Source organism: Schistocerca cancellata, chromosome 4 (assembly GCF_023864275.1).
Source record: "Schistocerca cancellata isolate TAMUIC-IGC-003103 chromosome 4, iqSchCanc2.1, whole genome shotgun sequence".
Taxonomy (NCBI): Eukaryota; Metazoa; Arthropoda; class Insecta; order Orthoptera; family Acrididae; genus Schistocerca; species Schistocerca cancellata.
In genome coordinates this window covers 304,161,337-304,182,440 of record NC_064629.1, presented here as the reverse complement: position 1 = coordinate 304,182,440, position 21,104 = coordinate 304,161,337, and the positions used below count along the sequence as shown (strand labels likewise).

The 21,104-nt window shown below is 39.2% G+C and overlaps 1 non-coding gene across 1 annotated transcript; it reads right to left on the bottom strand.

The window, feature by feature from the left end:
• Nucleotides 1-897: 897 nt before the first annotated feature.
• On the bottom strand, nucleotides 898-970 carry Trnat-agu (transfer RNA threonine (anticodon AGU)). Its single transcript has one exon. It is a non-coding gene; the product is annotated as a tRNA-Thr (tRNA).
• Between the last annotated feature and the right edge of the window lie 20,134 nt (nucleotides 971-21,104).

The following is a 21,104-nucleotide window of genomic DNA, read 5'->3' as shown; positions in this document are numbered from 1 at the left end:
TATATGTGTAATACTACATACATGTTGGGAATACTTGCAAACATCTTAAAATATAGTAGAAGTTTTAGATGGATGAAAATTTTCATATCCGCATTGCCAACAACACTACCCTTTATCGCCTGGAGTATACAGATGACAACACAGTGTATCACCAATTACTGTGGGCGTAGGGTACAAAAAATCATGTCCTCAAAATAATGCCAAAGTAGCATCTGAGAGTAATATTCCTCCAAATACAATGCATTCTCATGAACAGCATCTGAGGCAACATTTGTGACTGACAGGACAAGTGTAAATATATCAGTGATATCTACAAATACTCTATGTGTCATAAAATGTATTTCACTTTACATGTTACAGGAACTGCTAACATCAAATGACTCACACAAGATACCTACCTCAAATAATTGACTCATATGGGAAAAGTTACTTTGAACAAAGGACCTGACATGCATATAGTATGACAACACTGAAATGTATTGCGAATGGCATCATTACCTTAAACAGAAATAAATGTGCCATTAGCAAAACATACATGACAAAGGGTTCAGTAAATTCCTGTAAGCAGCTCTCCTCACTGACAAACTTATAAAGATTATAAATTACTCTCACAACAGAAAAGCACAAATTACTATGCAAAGGAAGAACCTTACACTACAAGGACACTATAAAGAATGAATCACAAATTGCACCTTATAATAAAATGAACATATACCCCAAAATACTAATATCTTCAAAGACTATATATTGCTGATAAACACATTGGCTCTCAAACCATTCTTTTTTGATAGATAATTCTCAAAAAATAGCCATGTATCACACTTAAGACACAAAGGAATTGATGACATTAGCTGCCAGTGGTCGTTGATTTAAATCGAAATTGAAAGTTGAAAATTTCTGCTGGATTGGGATTCAAACCCAGGTCTCCTGCTTACTAGGCAGATGTGCTGACCACTGCACCATCCAGACACAGTGGTCATTGTAACTGCACGGACTGCCCTAGCATACCTGCGTCAGATGTAAATTGTTAACTTAAACATACACTACCAATGCAGTGCCCCTTGCTTGTTATCCTCATTACTTGTGGGAGTTCACCAATTCCCTTAAGAGTTCAAGTGTGGCGTGCATCTGCACTGAAGTGATCATTGGCTGCCCTTGTCTTAATTATAAAAGTGGCATGTGTCCTCTTGGTCATGTTTGCAAGACAAAAAATGACATATATAATAACTACTTAATTAGTGGATCACATTCTTTGTGCTCTCACTGAACTCTGCATCAATAGCATTTTCTTTATAGGGTGTAGAATCTAGCATCCAAAAATAATAGAATAAAAGATAGTCGAGCTTGATTGCAAAGCCCAACTGGAATTACATAAAAGTCTAGTAACTTTGCAAACCCATGGGATAGTCTCTTGTCTATTTGCATTAATGAGGTCAATTATATACCACAGTGTTTCACTTTTATTATATGTGTGCATCTCAAAATAACCTATTTTTTAATCAGATTCTCGTTTCTGTGTATGTAACCTTTTTCTACAGTAGCTCAATGGATATAATTTTACACTATACTTGGAGCACTCATGACTGTTCCTGCTGAGCACAAAGCATACAAGATCTCTTATGAAACATATATAACACAGCAAACATTTCATAATCGATAACATAACATACAATGTGTTGAAAACCTAAAAATCACAATTCACAAACACCAATGCAATGTGGCCGGACTGTTGGCAATACTGAGAACAACGTCTAAATCTGGTTCCATGTGTTATCAGTTGATGTCTCACCTTTTACATATGTATTTCCTTACATTTGAGGTACTTTGGCCTCAGCACATTAGAACACTTACAAGGGGTTATTCCCCAAGTAAGGCCTTCTATATTTATACATGGAAACTACAGGGTATACATAAATCACAACAGCACAGCTAAATAGACCAATATGTCAGCTACAGACTGTCATTTTTCCACACAGACACCACCATGCCACACTTCTAAAAATTAGAACCAGCTGAGTCTTACCACTTCCTTACAGCTTTGACAACAGCATCTGAGTCTTGAAAATGTTCACCATGTAGTCCATCTTTTAGAGGCCCAAAGAAATGGAAGTCTGAAGGTGCTAAATCCAGACTGTATGGTGCAGGTGGTACGACAGTCCAGCCAATTTTGCAGCGAGTTGTGTGGTTGCAAAACTGGTGTGGGGTTTGGTGTTATGATGCTGCAGTTGAAAGCGGTCTTCTTCTCTGACCTCACCCTGGAAATTCAGGCTTTCAGCTTAGTCAGTGTCATCCTGTAGCATGCTGAATTGAAAGTTTCTTCAGGATCCAGGACATCCAAAAGAACCACATCCTGGCTATTACAGAAGACTGTGAACATCACTTTGCCTGCAGATGGCTGTGACTCGAATTTCTTCTTTGACGGAGAATTCACATGCCATTCAAGGGACTGTCATTTGGATTCTGGCTTGAAGTGGTGATGCCATGTCTCATCTCTGGTGTCGATGCTATTCAGAAAACTGTCACCTTGAACTTCGTATTGATCCAGCAGGACGCATGTTCACAGATCTTGCAATAACCAAGATGTTCCAACACTGTTTCCAAGGCATTACAGCCGACATTCAGCTTTCTACACAATTCTCTGGTCATTAGCTGCCAATCAGCATGGATGAGTTAATCATGATGCTCTTCATTGCAAGGGATGATAGCTGTACAGGGTCGACCAGGCCTTGGCTTGCCATGCAAACCCTTTCCACTACCTCGAAAAAGCTGCACCCATCGCCTCACAGTGTTCACAACTATTGCATTGTCTCCATACACCTTTAGCAAGTGTCAGTGGATTTCAGTTGGTGTGATTTCTTCGGCAGTGAGGAATTCAATCATACATAGCTGTTTTATATGCATGTCCATATCAGACTCCATTTTGGAAGACTCCTCTGCTGGAGCTCACTACTGCAGGACAACACAACCACCTGCAAATGAAAGAGGAAGGTTCAAGCATTAACACTACACCAATTACATCTGGCATGGACATCAAAAGTCACCAAAAAAATTGGAGGCATAGCTTTTGGAACAACTTTCATACATCACTGTCAATTTTTTCAAATAGCAATTCCACTAAAAACAAGATCAAACAGGCTTCTTATTGCATATCTGTATTTGCGTGTAATTATGCCATAAGCTAAATTAGATGTCTGGCGATGAATATGAGTTAGAGACAATGTATTGTCCCAATAGTTATGAGTAGATGAAAGCTTTTCACAATGAAAATAGCACCTTTTGATAAAATATATGATATCAACAAATAATCCATTTCAGGTAGAATGAACCTACCTCACACAACCAACTTTCACAAAAATAAGATTTTTTAAACATATCAGAAATGACAAGCAACCACAATTTTATACTGTGAATTTGTTATGGATGACTACCAACCACAACACTGAAATCATGGGTTTAAATTAAGAGTGACTGCAAACAATTTGAAGGTATTTGTGGCAACTGAAAGTGTATAATGTGATGAGAAAGCTTTTCACAATGTTGACTGGAAAACTCTCTTTGAAGTTCTGAAGGTAGCAATGGTAAAATACAGGGATTGAAAGGATATTTACAACTTGTACAGAAACTAAATGGCAGTCATAGGAGTTGACGGGCATTAAAAGGAAGCCACCTACCATAAATGTTATTCAATGCATACATTTAGCAAGCAGTAAAGGAAACCAAAAATACATTTGGAGCAAAGATTAAGGTTCAGAGACAGGAAATAAAGAATTTGAGATTTCCTGATGATATTGTAATTCTGTCAGAGACAGCAGATTAGATTAGATTAGATTCAGTTTTCAACCCACACACCCAAAAAATGAGATGATTCTCATGGATGTGGAACATGTCAGAAAGTATACCATAAAAACATAAAGCATTTGAATATAATACTTATTACCCTGATCATTTGTAAGGAGATTGTAGAAATAGGTGAATGCAATGCGGTAAACTGGAACAGCTAATATTTACAGAGTTAACACGCTGTCAGAATGAAACATTGTTATGCACTGTTAATAAATTTATCATACACAAAATACCTAATCTTGACTACTGTGATCAAGTGCTATCAAAACTGAAATCTAACAGACATTTTTACTTAAGCTTGTCTAAAAGTCCCTGTTAAGATGTTTATCCATAGAGTAGAAGGAGTCTTTCAGACTCTGGCTATTTGAAACCAGGTTTTTAATGGTTGCTGGCAATTTATTGAAAATGTGTGTGTGTTCCTGAATATTGGACCCCTTTTTGGATCAAGGTACGTGATTTTAGGTCTTTATGTAGATTGTTCTTATTCCCTGTATTGATACTATGTATTGGGCTATTGGTTAGAAATAAAGATATGTTACTTGCAACAAATTTAATTAAGGAATAAATACACTGAGAAGCAGTGGTTAGAATACCAAGTTCCTTGAACAGGTTTCTACATGATGTTCTTGAATGTACACCACAAATGATTCTTATCACTGCTTTTATACCCTAAAAACTTTTGATCAGTTTGATGAGTTGCCCCAGAATATGATCCCATATGACATAATAGAATGAAATTATGCAAAGAATGCTAGTTTTTTATATTTATGTCTCCTACATTTGACATCATTCTCACTGCAAATACACACTTGTTTAGGCACTTAAGCAGTTCTGTGGTATGCCCTTCCCACCTGAATTTATTATCAAGTTGTAGTCCCAGAAATTGAACACTGTCAACCTCTTCGGTCTGCATGTCTTCGTATGTTATACACATGCTGCAAGGAAATCTCTTACAGGTTCTGATCTGCATATAGTGGGTCTTCTCAAAGTTTAATGACTGTGAATTAGCTTTAAACCACATATTAATGTCAGTGAAAATTTAATTAGCACCTATTTCTAAATCTGTACCTGACTTGCTACTTATTGCAATGTTTGTATCATTTGCAACAAAACAAACTTAGCATCTGGAAATGTAACAGATGAAGGTCATTAATGTACATAAGATAAATCAATGGACCCAAGATGAAACATTGAGGAACACCACATGTAATTAATTCCGTCAGATGAACACTGACTGCTTACTTCACAGGTATTTCCTGATGACACCCTTTGTTTCCTGTTAGATAGATAAGACTCAAACCATTTCACAGCCTTGCAGGTAACACCATAATATTCTAATTTACTTAAGAGAATGCTGTGGTTCACATGGTCAAAGGCTTTTGACAGATCACAGAAAATGCCAGTAGCCTCTAATTTATTACCTAATGAATTAAGCACATTCTCAGTGTAAGTGTAAATAGCTTTCTCTGTATCAGAACCCTTAAGAAATCCAAACTGTGACAAGGACAAAATATTATTTGTAGTCAGATGCTCAATGAGACACTTGAACGCAACCTTTTCAAATATTTTTGAGAAAGCCGGCAAATAATTGGTCAATAGTTTGATGGTATCTGTCTATCCCCATTCTTCTAAAGAGGCTTAACTTAAGCATATTTTAGCCAGTCTGGAAATATTCCACTGATAAGAGATTGCCGGCCGTGGTGGTCTAGCGGTTCTGGCGCTGCAGTCTGGAACCGCGGGACTGCTACGGTCGCAGGTTCGAATCCTGCCTCGGGCATGGGTGTGTGTGATGTCCTTAGGTTAGTTAGGTTTAAGTAGTTCTAAGTTCTAGGGGGACTTATGACCTAAGATGCTGAGTCCCATAGTGCTCAAAGCCATTTGAACCATTTTTGATAAGAGATTGATTACACAAATAACTTAAGATGGAACTCATTTCACATCAGCACTCTTTGATTAACTTCGTTGATATGTTATCATACCCACTGTAATACTCAGATTTTAAGGATTTTATGATGGATACTACTTATTTGGGAGACGTGAGTGCCATTTCCATTTTACTGAAGTTATTTTTAAAGACTGGTCTCAGATACTCCATTGCACTGTTCAATGAACCTGATTACCCCAAGATTTCAGTAACAGAAATGAAGTTCTTGTTTAAGAGGTTTACAACACTGCATGCACTTGTTATCAAAGTCTCATTTATTTTTAGAGCTATGTGTCCCTCTTCCTTTTTGGCCCCACCTGTCTCTGTCTTCACTATATCCCATACAGTTTTTCTTTTGTTGCCTGATGTAATTATCTTTTTTCATAATAAAGCTACTTCGCTTTCTGGATTACTTGCTTCAATATTATTGCTATATTCTTTGTAATGCATTACAATTCTAACTTCAAAGCTGTTTCTAGAGAGGAGATACACTCTCCTTTTCATCCCGCATTATATCTTTATTTCTTTTGTAATCCACAGTTTATTTTTTGACTTCCATGTGATTTGAGTCACCTTTAGGGGAAAACAATTTTCAAACATGGAGGTAACTTTATTAATGTTCGCTTTGTATTTTCCATTTGAGTCAGAAGTATTGCAAACATCTATCCAGTTCACGTCTTTGAGCAATTTCCTGAATTTCTCTATTTTTTACTTATTTATTACCCTCCTGTACTCAGACTTAATAGTTTTTTTTTCCTGACAAGTTTTAACATTTAACACAAGATGCTGTATGTCATGATCAGATAGCCCATTTAATATTGGTTTTGTGATGTGACTTTTTCCCTAGATTTGTCTACAAAGATATTATCAATAGCAGTCTTGAAGCATTTACATATCCTAGTAGTAAAGTTCACAGTAGGAACCAAAATGAATGATAGTTTTACTGACTGCAATAATTGTTCACCAACAGAGCTTTTCAATAAGTCCACATTAAAATCACCAGCAACCACTATTTCCTTGTTTTTTACCATGAGATGGGACAACAGAGCTTCCAGACTTTTTATGGTGAGGTTATTAATATTTCCTGAAGATGATCTGTCTATACTTACTATTATAAAGGACTTATTATGAAATACTATTTGTGTTGCACAAGCTTCTAAGTGTTGCTCTGAGCAAAATTTATTAATATCAATATTCTTGAAATCAAAACAATTTCTGACAAATGTGGCAACTCCTCCTTTCTCCATTGTTTCTTAACAGAAGTAAGAAGCTAACTAGAATCCTGTAACATTTAACATATCTATACCAGTGGTCAGATGATGTCCAGAGAAGCAGAGTATATCAACTGGTTTGCTCAACTCTAATTCTTCAACACAAATAAGCAACTCATTAAGCTTACCCCCTTGGCCATCAGATATTTTGATGCAATAATGATAACTGATTTCGTGCACTGGCTGAATTACAACTGGATGAACCTAATTTTCCTGCCAGTTTTTTAGTATCTCTAGTTCCAATCAGAGGCTGTCTGCATGAATTGTGTACATTAAAATTTGCTTTCTGGCACTGGCTGGATTACAACTGGATGAACCTAATTTTCCTGCCAGTTTTTGAGTATCTCTAGTTCCAATCAGAGGCTGTCTGCATGAATTGTGTACATTAAAATTTGCTTTCTGGCTGCCTGTTTTATCAATGTGAATTCAATGTGAATGTCATTTTCAGCCTGTCTTTGAACATCTTTTATTTCTACCCTCCATACCCTGAAAAAACTGCTGATCTGTCACTTGTAACCATTGGTACTTTATCACTTGTGACGGTGCCCCCCCCCCCCCCCCCTTAAGTTATTTGCTATTAGCCTATACAGTTTTCCCTTTCCTTTCCTGTCGATGTGAATGCCATGCGTAGTATAGTCCCACCTGCTGATAGAGTCAGCAGGAACCACACTGATATGAGACCCCATATCTGATCCAAGCAGCCATTCCACCTCTAAAGTAACTCTCCTAACAGGAGAGTTTAAATGAGGCCAGTCATGGTGCCTGAGAACAGTCCCAAGTCCAAACCAGTATGTCTCATTGCTGAAGCTATCTTTACCAGGTTACTGTCAACTGAATAATTATGGTTCCTATCTATGCTGTTGCCTGCCCCACCCATTATTACCATGGTGTCTTCCTTTGTGAAATCTTTGCAAAATGAACCTATATCCTCTGTCACCTGAACCAGACTTGCAATAGGTTTAAGAGAATTTGTGACCTGGTAATCTGACCCTAGTTCATCCTGCAACAGTTGGCCAACACCTCTACCATGTGAGCTACTTAACAACAAAACTTTCTTCTTTTTTACAGCTTTTTCTGACTTCATACTTTTCAAACACTTTTTGAAAGTTTGTTGTGTCCTGTCTACTCTTACATCTATTTGTGGCTCATAAGTTTCCTATTGTAACAACAGATCAAACCTGGTTTCCACATTCACAAACACACTGTCTGAGAATGTCCTATTCCTATTTCTTCTATAATCTCTTTCTTCCCTTCTCCCCCATTAACCTTTCCAAATCTTGTTTCGCTAAGGACCTGGAAGAGCAGTTCAGTGGAATGGACAGTGTCTTGAAAGGACGATATAAGATGAATATCAACAAAAGCAAAACAAGTGTAATGGAATGCAGTCAAATTAAATCATGTGATGCTGAGGAATTAGATTAGGAAATGATACATTTAAAGTAGTAGATGAGTTTTGGTATTTGGGCAGAAAATTAACTAATGATGGCCAAAGTAGAGAAGATATACAATTTTGACTCACAATTGCCAGAAGAAGAGAAATTTGTTAGCATCCAATACAGACTTAAGTGTAAGGATGCCTTGTTTGAAGGTATTTGTATGGAGTGTAGCCATGTGCTGAAGTGAAACTTAGACAATAAATAATTTAGACAAGAAGAGAAGAGCAGCATTCAAAGTGTGCTGCTACAGAAGAATGCTGAAGATTAGATGGGCAGGTTGCATAACTATTGAGGAGATACTGAATAGAATTGGAGGCAAGAAAAAAATTGTGGCACAACTTTACTAAAACAAGAAATCAGTTGATAGGACACATTCTAAAACATCAAAGGATCACCAATGTAGTATTTTATGAAAGCATGGAGTGGTGGTGTAAAAATCATAGAGGGACACTAAGAGATGAATACAGCAAGCAGATTCAGAAGGATGTAGGTTGCAGTAGTTATTTGGAGATGAAGAGTCTTGCACAGGAAAGAGTAGCATGGAGAGATACATCAAAACAGTCTTGGACTGAAGACCCCACCTACAATAATGTGGTTGTCAGAAAAGTTAACTAGTGGCACAACTTCACAGATCCGTACCCAAAGAACAACAAGACTAATGTTCTGTACAGGTACTACAAAAAAGTATTTCAGGTTTCAGCTGAATTCTGCTTTGGGGACCAGCAACACCAGCCACCGTTTTGTTTCCCATGGATATAAATTATACTTTTGAACACCTCGAACATTACTGCACTCAGTAAGCATAGTCTCATAAAGTAAAATGATGCTCTAAAACTAGTCCATTAGCAAGAACATGCAACTGAGGATATACCTATGTGACACTTCGTGTTAAAATAATTGAATTGATGCAGTTTTCCTGCTTCTTTCATATAATGCCATTTTACATTTGGCACACTCCACTGAAGCATTGTTTTGCTGTTTTGTCAAATGTTATTTTACAACCGCTCATTGTTCTTTGCAAGATTACAAAGCAAAAACATATTGTCCTTGGATATACACTAATGGGAATAAAAATTGCAAAACAAAAAATAGTTAATGTAGAATTAATTGCATGGTCAATACAAGGACAGTTAACACTGGTTGTGAATGTCACTGGAGTTGTTGCCCAATGATGCTGCATATGTGCATGATTGGAGACAGTTCTGGTGATCAAGTAAGCCAAGGCACATGTGGGCCATGTTGGGTTACAAAATTGATAATGGGCGAGTGTTATCCTGTTGGAAACACCTCCGGAATGCTGCTCATTAATGGCAGAACAATAGGTCGAATCACCAGATTGACATACAAATTTGCCATCAGTGTCATTCAAGATTGCATCCTAGACCATGACTCCAAGTGTATGTCCAGTGCTATGTATGCAGACAGGCTGGTTACAGGCCCTCAAATGGCCTGCTCCTTACCAATACATGGTCATCACTGGCACTGAGCATCAGGGAACACAAAAGATCTCCAATCACACAACAGACCTCCATTCTGCCCTCCAACGAGCTCTCACTTGACACCATTGAAGTCGCAAATTTTGGTGCTTTGGGGTCTGTGGAAAGCGTGCAACACGGCTTCTGGCTTGGAGCTGTCCTTTAAGTAACTGATTTGTAACAGTTTGTTGTGTCACTGTGGTGCCAACAGCTGCGTAAATTGCTGCTGCAGATACAGTATGATGTGCAACAGCCATACGCCAAACACGATGGTCTTAACTCTTGGAAATGCCACATGACCATATGGAGTCCTGTTTTCTTGCAACCAAATGTTCCCATGACCACAGCTACCAGTAATCATGTACAGTGGCTGCATTCCTGCAAAGTCTTTCTGCAATATTCCAGAAGGAACATCCAGCTTTCCATAACCCTATTACATGACCTCGTGGAAACTCAGTGAGGTGTTGATAATGGCATCTTTGCCACCTTGAAGAAATTCTTGACTAACATCAACTCACCACATCCAATCTCATAGGCAACTAATGCTTACAACCATTTCAGTGTGTATTTAAAGCAAACCTGATTTCCATTCTAATAGTGGTGCTACTAATGCCACTTTTATGTGACTGGCACAAAATTTTAATAGATATCACCTTTTAGATATAGAAACATGCCTTCCAACTTTTGTTTATGTTGCACAACTCCTCCTTTGTGATGTGATTTTTTTATGTCTCTCTATATACAACACCTCTTACTAACAAATGAGTCCACATTTGAACTCTTCAATGTCATGACAAAAGCTATGAAAAATATCTATCAAACTTACATGATGTGAAAATTACAAGTGTATGTACTACTCTAACTAGTACAAGACACTAAGTGCAATGTCATATAACTGTTGGGAATTCTTGCAAATGGCTTAAAATCTGATTGCTGTTGTAGACAGCTAAATATTTTGATTTCTGTATTACCAACAATGCCACCTTTTATCTCCTGGACTGAACACCAGACAACACTGTGCTTCATCAGTTACAATGCACATAGGGTACAATAAATCACTTCCTGCAAGATAATGCTGATGCATTATTTCAGAATTTAAGTTTTTCAAGAATACTGATATCTCAGGAGCAGTATCACAGGCGAAAATTGTGACTCACCAGATATGTGTAAGTAGAACACTAATATGTACGAATACTCTTCATGTCCTAAAATGTATTTCATTTTACAACTTACAGAAACTACCAATGTCACTTGATACACAAAATTTAACTAACTCAAAGAACTGACTGCTATGGGGAAAAAATTACTTTTGGCAAAGGACCTGATATGCACCTAGTATTACAACACTGGGGATCTTTTGAGAATGATGTTATTGCCTGTAAACAGAATACAATGTGTCATTTGTAAAACATGCATGAGAGTAGTGTTTAGTACATCTACTATACTACAGCAGCTGTTTCCACTGACACACTTATTAATACTGTGCATTACTCTCATGACAAAAAAGCACAAATTACTATGCAACTAAAAAACCTTACACTACAAGAATGATTTTGAAATTGCACCTCACATTGAAATGACCTACTACTAAAAAAGAGAAAAGGAGAGTATCTTAAGAGATAGATTTTAATTATTGAATCTCAAACCATTCTTTTTTTATAGATAATTCTCAAATAATGGCTGTGTTTCATACTTAAGAACACTAAATCTTAAATATCTTCCATGTCCTATAAAACATTACAGTATCAGAAGGACATTATACTAACATGACTTATAAGGGATAACAAAATAACTGTTCTTATCGAGACAGCTGTTCATACTGCACATCTTTCAAAAAACAATTCAAATCTGAATAGACAGTACATTTTAGGGTGACCATAAGTGCCTTGTAAATGTTACAGTGCTCCACAATGTTGAAGAACTTGTGCAACATGGAGGCTTTGGAGATCTGCTGCATAGAAATGCATAATGGTGAGATTTTCTTGCTCTGTATTCAAATTTCATCAGGTAAAAAGGCCCACCAGCTGGCAACTATTGGCCTTTGGAAATGCACATGTAGTTTGGCTGATGAAGTAGTTGAGATGTGTACAACATCAAATGCACTTTTTCAGGTGTAACTTATAACTTGCTTTTCCTCTGTACAAGCACAACATGTATAGCATATCTGCAACTGACTTTGGACCTATAAGCTCCTTTTATATAAGTAAGAAAACAACACCAAGAATACTTACTCCCATTGAACTCATCATCAATAATATTTTCTTTACATTGCGTAGGATCCTGCAGTCTACATTCACATATGTATTCCACAAGCTAAGACATGGTGGATGGTGGAGGGTACTCTATACCATTAATAGTCATTTCCTTTCCTGTGGCATTTGCAAATAGAATGAGGGAGAATCAACCAACTTCATGCCTCAATATGAGCCCTAATTTCTTGTATCTTATCTTCATGGTCCTTATGTGAAATGTATGTTGGGGGTTGTAGAATCATTCTGACATCAGCTTCAGATGCTGGTTCTCTAAATTTTCTGAATAGACATCCTAAAAAAGAATGTGCCTTCCCTCCAGGAATATCCATTTGAGCTCCAAAAGCATCTCTGTAACACCTGCAAGTTTTTTGAACCTATCTGCAAATAATCTAACAGCTTGCCTCTGAATTGTTTTTATACCTTCCTTTAATAAGACATGGTGTGTATCCCAAACACTCAAAGATTACTCAAGAATAGGTCACACTAGCATGCTACATGCAGTCTCATTTACAGTTGAACCACACTTTCCCAATATTTTACCAATAAACTAAAGTCAGTCATTTGCGTTCCTACCACAATCCTCACATACTCATTTGATTTCATATCACTTTGCAATGTTACACCCAGATACTTAATGACATGACTGTGTCAAGCAGGACACTAGAAATCATGTACTCAAATGTCACAGTTTTTTCCCCTATGAATCTGCCTTACCTTATATTCTTTCTACATTTAGAGTTCACTGCCATTCATCGCAACAACTAGAAATTTTGCCCAAGTAATTTTATATCTTCTCACAGTCACTAACCTTCCACATCTTCCCGTACACCACAGAATCAATACCAAACAACTGATGATTGCTGCCAACCCTGCCTGCTAGATCAGTTACCCACATAGAAAATAACAGCAGTACTACAACACTTCCCTGGGGCACTCCTGATGATACCCTTGGCTGATGAATACTTATTGTCGAGCAACATATTGGGTTTTATTACTTAAGAAGTCTTCGAGCCACTCACATGTCTGGGACCATATGCTTTTAACTTCATAAACAGTCTGCAGTGAGGCAACTGTAAAAGGCTTCCTGGAAATCTAGATATACTGAATCTGCCTGTTGCCCTTCATCCATAGTTCACAACATATCATGTGGTAAAAGGGCAAGCTGAGTTTGGCATGAGAGGTGCTTTCTAAAACCATGCTGATTCATGCACATAAGCTTTTCTGTCTCAAGGAAATTTATTACATTCAGACTCAGTCTGTGTCACAAATTCTGTATCAAACCATTTAAGGAAATTGACCTAAATTTTGTGAGTTCATTCTTTTACCCGTCTTATATATAGTAGTCACCTGCCCTTTTACCAGTTGCTTGAGACTTTGTGATGAGTGAGAGATTAATGATAGATGTAAGCTAAGTAAGGGGTGAATTCCAAGGAGTACTCTTTGTAAAACTGAATTGGGAACCTGTTACCTTATTTGTTTTCAACTCTTTCAGGTGTTTCTCTATGGCGGGGATCCTTATTACTATGTTGTCCACACGGGAGTCTGTTCGATGGTCAGATGCTGTTACGCCTTTATGATTATTTTGCATGATTGGTTTGAAAATGTGAATTTTAAAACTTCATCTTTCATTTTCCTACCTTCAGGTGCCTTACCAGACTGTTCAATAAGTGACTGGGTGGAAGCTTTAAATTTGCTTAGCAGTTTTACATAGAACAAGAATTATCTTGGTCTCTCAGCCAGATCTTTTGCTAACGTTTGACAGTGGAAGTAGTTGTACACTTTGCACACAGATCTTTTCTCAGATGCACAAATCTTATCTTTGCCTGTCATCATTTGCATGAAGTGAGAGTCCACCAGCCTTTGCTTCGTCAACATTTGCTGAATTTCATTGTTAAATGATGGTGGCTCTTTTCCATCCTTAATCCACTTACAAGACACATAGTTCTGCAGATCAGAATTCACAATCTGTTTAAACTTTGCCCATACTTCCTCTATTGGAAATAAGTGACATCAGTTCATTGTCTAAGTGAGATGCTAACAGCTACTAATCTGCTCTTTCTAATACAAGCACTCTCCTAGCCTTCTTCACTGATTTATCAACTTCTGTAACCATAGTTGCTATAAAGACATCGTAATCACTAACACCCATCTCTATACCGACACTGTTGACAGGGCCTGACTTGTTTGCAGCTGCAAGGCCTAAGATATTTCCATTGAGTTTGTGCTGCTGAACTAACTTCTCAAGACAAGTTCAAAAGTACTTCACAAGACTGTCTATTTGTATCCTCCCCTGAACAATGAATCTATAGATGTTCCAATCTGTACATGGTCGGTAAAAGTCACCTCCAATAAGTGTTCCCCAATCTCAGTAAATACGTGCTATTGAGAGTAGAATTTCTTTGAATTACCCTAGAACTGTCACAGAAGAATTGGGTGGCTGGTAAAAGCATCCAACAATTAACTTGGTTTCACCTACAGCTGTTATAAGTGACCAGATAACTTCACTATCACACTCAACTTTGGCCACAATAGAGACAATATTTTTGTCAACTGCAATGACACTGAGCCTTCTGTGGTATCACATCTGTCTTTCCAATATACATTCCATGACTCACTAAATGTCTCAGAGCTTCTTACTTAATATTTAGGCTAGCTCTCTGTCCCATGAATAATTTGAGTGTGAGAACTTTCCTGAAGGTCAGTAAATTTGGAAACTTTGTTGAATGTAGTCTGACTTCCCTTTCTGTGTACTGACTGGTGAGCACTCATCAGAATACCTAAAACTACCACCTAGCCTAAAAAAACCTCTGTATGTTCTCCACAAGTACTCTGCTACCCACGTAGCTGCTTCCTTTGTGTAACAAAACCCTGACATATCAGGGTGAGTCCTAAAAATCCCCGCCCAATAATGCAGGTATAGAAATCTGCAGCCAAGACTCACAGAGTCGACAAAGCCACTGGTTGAGACCCTTCATTTGACTTCAAACCAAAGGTACTGACCAACTCTGGGAACAATGCTGCAAATTGTGAGCTCTGCTAGCATCCCGCATGAGAGACCAGCAACCTTCACTACCTCCACCAGATTCTTATATGAACAGAGAATGGCCTCAGAATCCATGTGACACGCACTGTTGGTGCCAACATGTGTCACAACTTGCAAACATCTGCAGCCTGCACTCTCAATAGCCACAGACAAGACTGTCTTCACATCTCTGGTGAAGCCCCCCCCAGCAGAAGCACTGAGTACACATTGACTCTCTTTCCAGTCGTGAACATTATCTTCCTAAGGTGGCTCCATAATGCACCCGCTCGGACTCTGCTGAAGGAGCAGCGAGCTGCTCACCCACAGGACAAATAGGTGAGGACAGATGGCCAGCCTCCACATTGGCATTCAGCTGTTTGTGAACTGCAGCCAGCCCCTCCTACCATACCTACCAAAGCAGAATAAAGGGAAGACAAACTTGACTTTAAGCTAAAATGGAATTATGTAACAGTCTAGTAACTTCCAACCTCAAGGGATGGACTGCTGGCTACATGCATTAATGTGGTCAACTATATACCACAGAGTATCTCTTTTATTGTAACAGTGGACCTCAACACAAGCTATAAAAACTGAAATGAGAATTTTTTATGTCTTGGTCACATTTCGGTGTTTGTAAGCTTACTGCACAGTAGCTCAGTGCATATGATTTTGCATCACACCATGACAAATCAGTTTTGAGCAATCAGGACTGCTCTAATTGAGCAACCATCATATAAGATCTCTTATAGAAACATATGAAAGCACAGAAAAAGTTTCATAATTGAGGACATAAGATAGGATGTAGACTGTTTCCAATATTGTCATAACCTAAAAATTAAATTCTCATACACCAGTGCAGTGTGGCTGGACTGTTGGAAAGTGAGAACAACTTCAAAATCTGGTTGAAGTGCGCTCAACTATCCTGTTTAATGTCTGCACTGTTAAATATGTACCTCCTTATCTTATGGAGTACATTTCTTCCAGTGCATTCCAACACTAAAATCATTAGTCAATCGAAAAACAAACTCCATTACAAAAAAGAACAAAAAAGCCTGCTACTGAACATCTGTATTAGTGCATTATTATACCATAAACTAGATGTTAGGCATAAATATAAGTAAGAGACAATGTATTTTAACTCAATAGTTGTAAAAGAATGAAAGTTTTTCACAACACAGATCACACCTTTTTATAAAATATGTTTCCAACAAGGAATCCGTTTTCAGTAGCTTGAACCTACCTGTTTCTGACAAATGAGTCCACATTTCAACTATACAAGGCCACAATAAAAGCTATGGAAAATTCCTATCGAACACACATGATATAAAAGTTATGAAATGGATGTCCTATTTTAACCAATAAGATACCCTAAGTACAATGCTATGTAATGTTGGGAATATCTGCAAAAATCTTAAAATCTAGTTGAAGTTTTAGTTAGTTGAAAATTTTCATATCCACATTACCAACAATGCCACATTTTATCTCCTGGAGTGAACAGCAGACAACACAATGTATCACCAGTTATAGTGGGCATGTTGTTGTTGTTGTGGTCTTCAGTCCTGAGACTGGTTTGATGCAGCTCTCCATGCTACTCTATCCTGTGCAAGCTTCTTCATCTCCCAGTACCTACTGCAACCCACATCCTTCTGAATCTGCTTAGTGTATTCATCTCTTGGTCTCCCCCTACGATTTTTACCATCCACGCTGCCCTCCAATGCTAAATTTGTGATCCCTTGACGGCTCAGAACAAGTCCTACCAGCCGATAACTTCTTCTGGTCAAGTTGTACCACAAACTTCCCTTCTCCACAATCCTATTCAATACTTCCTCATTAGTTATGTGATCTACCCATCTAATCTTCAGCATTCTTCTGTAGCACCACATTTTGAAAGCTTCTATTCTCTTCTTGTCCAAACTATTTACCGTCCATGTTTCACTTCCATACATGGCTACACTCCATACAAATACTTTCAGAAATGACTTCCTGACACTTAAATCTATACTCGATGTTAACAAATTTCTCTTCTTCAGAAACGTTTTCCTTGCCATTGCCAGTCTACATTTTATATCCTCTCTACTTCGACCATCATCAGTTATTTTGCTCCCCAAATAGCAAAACTCCTTTACTACTTTAAGTGTCTCATTTCCTAATCTAATTCCCTCAGCATCACCCGACTTATTTCGACTACATTCCATTATCCTCGTTTTGCTTTTGTAGATGTTCATCTTATATCCTCCCTTCAAGACACCATCCATTCTGTTCAACTGCTCTTCCAAGTCCTTTGCTGTCTCTGACAGAATTACAATGTCATCGGCGAACCTCAAAGTTTTTATTTCTTCTCCATGGATTTTAATACCTACTCCAAATTTTTCTTTTGTTTCCTTTACTGCTTGCTCAATATACAGATTGAATAACATCAGGGAGAGGCTACAACTCTGTCTTACTCCCTTCCCAACCACTGCTTCCCTTTCATGTCCCTCGCCTCTTATAACTGCCATCTGGTTTCTGTACAAATTGTAAATAGCCTTTCGATCCCTGTATTTTACCCCTGCCACCTTTAGAATTTGAAACAGAGTATTCCAGTCAACATTGTCAAAAGCTTTCTCTAAGTCTACAAATGCTAGAAACTTAGGTTTGCCTTTCCTTAATCTTTCTTCTAAGATAAGTCGTAAGGTCAGTATTGCCTCACGTGTTCCAGTATTTCTACGGAATCCAAACTGATCTTCCCTGAGGTCGGCTTCTACTACTTTTTCCATTCGTCTGTAAAGAATACGTGTTAGTATTTTGCAGCTGTGGCTTATTAAACTGTTTGTTCGGTAATTTTCACATCTGTCAACACCTGCTTTCTTTGGGATTGGAATTATTATATTCTTCTTGAAGTCTGAGGGTATTTCGCCTGTTTCATACATTTTGCTCACCAGATGGTAGAGTTTTGTCAGGACTGGCTCTCCCAAGGCCGTCAGTAGTTCCAATGGAATGTTGTCTACTCCGGGGGCCTTGTGTCGGCTCAGGTCCTTCAGTGCTCTGTCAAACTCTTCACGCAGTATCGTATCTCCCATTTCATCTTGATCTACATCCTCTTCCATTTCCATAATATAGTCCTCAAGTACATCGCCCTTGTATAGACCCTCTATATACTCCTTCCACCTTTCTGTTTTCTCTTCTTTGCTTAGAACTGAGTTTCCATCTGAGCTCTTGATGTTCATACAAGTGGTTCTCTTATCTCCAAAGGTCTCTTTAATTTTCCTGTAGGCAGTATCTACCTTACCCCTAGTGAGATAAGCCTCTACATCCTTACATTTGTCCTCTAGCCATCCCTGCTTAGCCATTTTGCACTTCCTGTCAATCTCATTTTTGAGACGTTTGTATTCCTTTTTGCTTGCTTCATTTACTGCATTTTTATATTTTCTCCTTTCATCAATTAAATTCAATATTTCTTCTGTTACCCAACGATTTCTACTAGCCCTCGTCTTTTTACCTACTTGATCCTCTGCTGCCCTCACTACTTCATCCCTCAAAGCTACCCATTCTTCTTCTACTGTATTTCTTTCCCCCATTCCTGTCAATTAATCCCTTATGCTCTCCCTGAAACTCTGTACAACCTCTGGTTCTTTCAGTTTATCCAGGTCCCATCTCCTTAAATTCCGACCTTTTTGCAGTTTCTTCAGTTTTAATCTACAGGTCATAACCAATAGATTGTGGTCAGAGTCCACATCTGCCCCTGGAAATGTCTTACAATTTAAAACCTGGTTCCTAAATCTCTGTCTTACCATTATACACTCCTGGAAATTGAAATAAGAACACCGTGAATTCATTGTCCCAGGAAGGGGAAACTTTATTGACACATTCCTGGGGTCAGATACATCACATGATCACACTGACAGAACCACAGGCACATAGACACAGGCAACAGAGCATGCACAATGTCGGCACTAGTACAGTGTATATCCACCTTTCGCAGCAATGCAGGCTGCTATTCTCCCATGGAGACGATCATAGAGATGCTGGATGTAGTCCTGTGGAACGGCTTGCCATGCCATTTCCACCTGGCGCCTCAGTCGGACCAGCGTTCATGCTGGACGTGCAGACCGCGTGAGACGACGCTTCATCCAGTCCCAAACATGCTCAATGGGGGACAGATCCGGAGATCTTGCTGGCCAGGGTAGTTGACTTACACCTTCTAGAGCACGTTGGGTGGCACGGGATACATGCGGACGTGCATTGTCCTGTTGGAACAGCAAGTTCCCTTGCCGGTCTAGGAATGGTAGAACGATGGGTTCGATAACGGTTTGGATGTACCGTGCACTATTCAGTGTCCCCTCGACGATCACCAGTGGTGTACGGCCAGTGTAGGAGATCGCTCCCCACACCATGATGCCGGGTGTTGGCCCTGTGTGCCTCGGTCGTATGCAGTCCTGATTGTGGCGCTCACCTGCACGGCGCCAAACACGCATACGACCATCATTGGCACCAAGGCAGAAGCGACTCTCATCGCTGAATACGACACGTCTCCATTCATCCCTCCATTCACACCTGTCGCGACACCACTGGAGGCGGGCTACACGATGTTGGGGCGTGAGCGGAAGACGGCCTAACGGTGTGCGGGACCGTAGCCCAGCTTCATGGAGACGGTTGCGAATGGTCCTCGCCGAGACCCCAGGAGCAACAGTGTCCCTAATTTGCTGGGAAGTGGCGGTGCGGTCCCCTACGGCACTGCGTAGGATCCTACGGTCTTGGCGTGCATCCGTGCGTCGCTGCGGTCCGGTCCCAGGTCGACGGGCACGTGCACCTTCCGCCGACCACTGGCGACAACATCGATGTACTGTGGAGACCTCACGCCCCACGTGTTGAGCAATTCGGCGGTACGTCCACCCGGCCTCCCGCATGCCCACTATACGCCCTCGCTCAAAGTCCGTCAACTGCACATACGGTTCACATCCATGCTGTCGCGGCATGCTACCAGTGTTAAAGACTGCGATGGAGCTCCGTATGCCACGGCAAACTGGCTGACACTGCCGGCGGCGGTGCACAAATGCTGCGCAGCTAGCGCCATTCGACGGCCAACACCGCGGTTCCTGGTGTGTCCGCTGTGCCGTGCGTGTGATCATTGGTTGTACAGCCCTCTCGCAGTGTCCGGAGCAAGTATGGTGGGTCTGACACACCGGTGTCAATGTGTTCTTTTTTCCATTTCCAGGAGTGTATAATCTATCTGATACCTTTTAGTATCTCCAGGGTTCTTCCATGTATACAACCTTCTATCATGATATAGTGGGCATAGGGTACAATAAATCAAATCCCTCAAAATAATGCCAAAGTAGCATCTGAAAGTTACATAAGTTACATTGCTCCAAATATAATGCATTCTCAAGAGCAGTATCCCAGGCAACAACTGATGGGTCTCATTCGTTCATGACAGCAATGACTTTTTTTGTGTGTGTGCGTGTGTGTGTGGGGGGGGGGGGGGGGGGGTGCAGAATACTGATTAATGTATTTCATACAGCTGGAATAGTTCGGACAGATATATTCTCGAAGCACCTACTTTGAGGTGGTAATGTGAGGGTACAATTTGAAAGTTCAGACCAATTATTACTATTTATATTAATATAAATAATAACATGGAGTTACATCTGTCTTTGATCAAAATATTAGAAATATGTTTAAATATTTGATTATCCAAATCATTAAAGTGGAAAATGACAAAGCAAATGCAGAATGAAGACTTATGCTCTTTGAATCCAAATATGCAAACACAATAAAACAAAACTAGTCACCACTGCATGATGAATGTTCAATACTGAAGTGTTATCTTTCTTTTCTGTAAGATAGTCAGTACAGTCTGCACTTCCCTCACGTAATGTACACTTCAGTGCTTTGTAATACT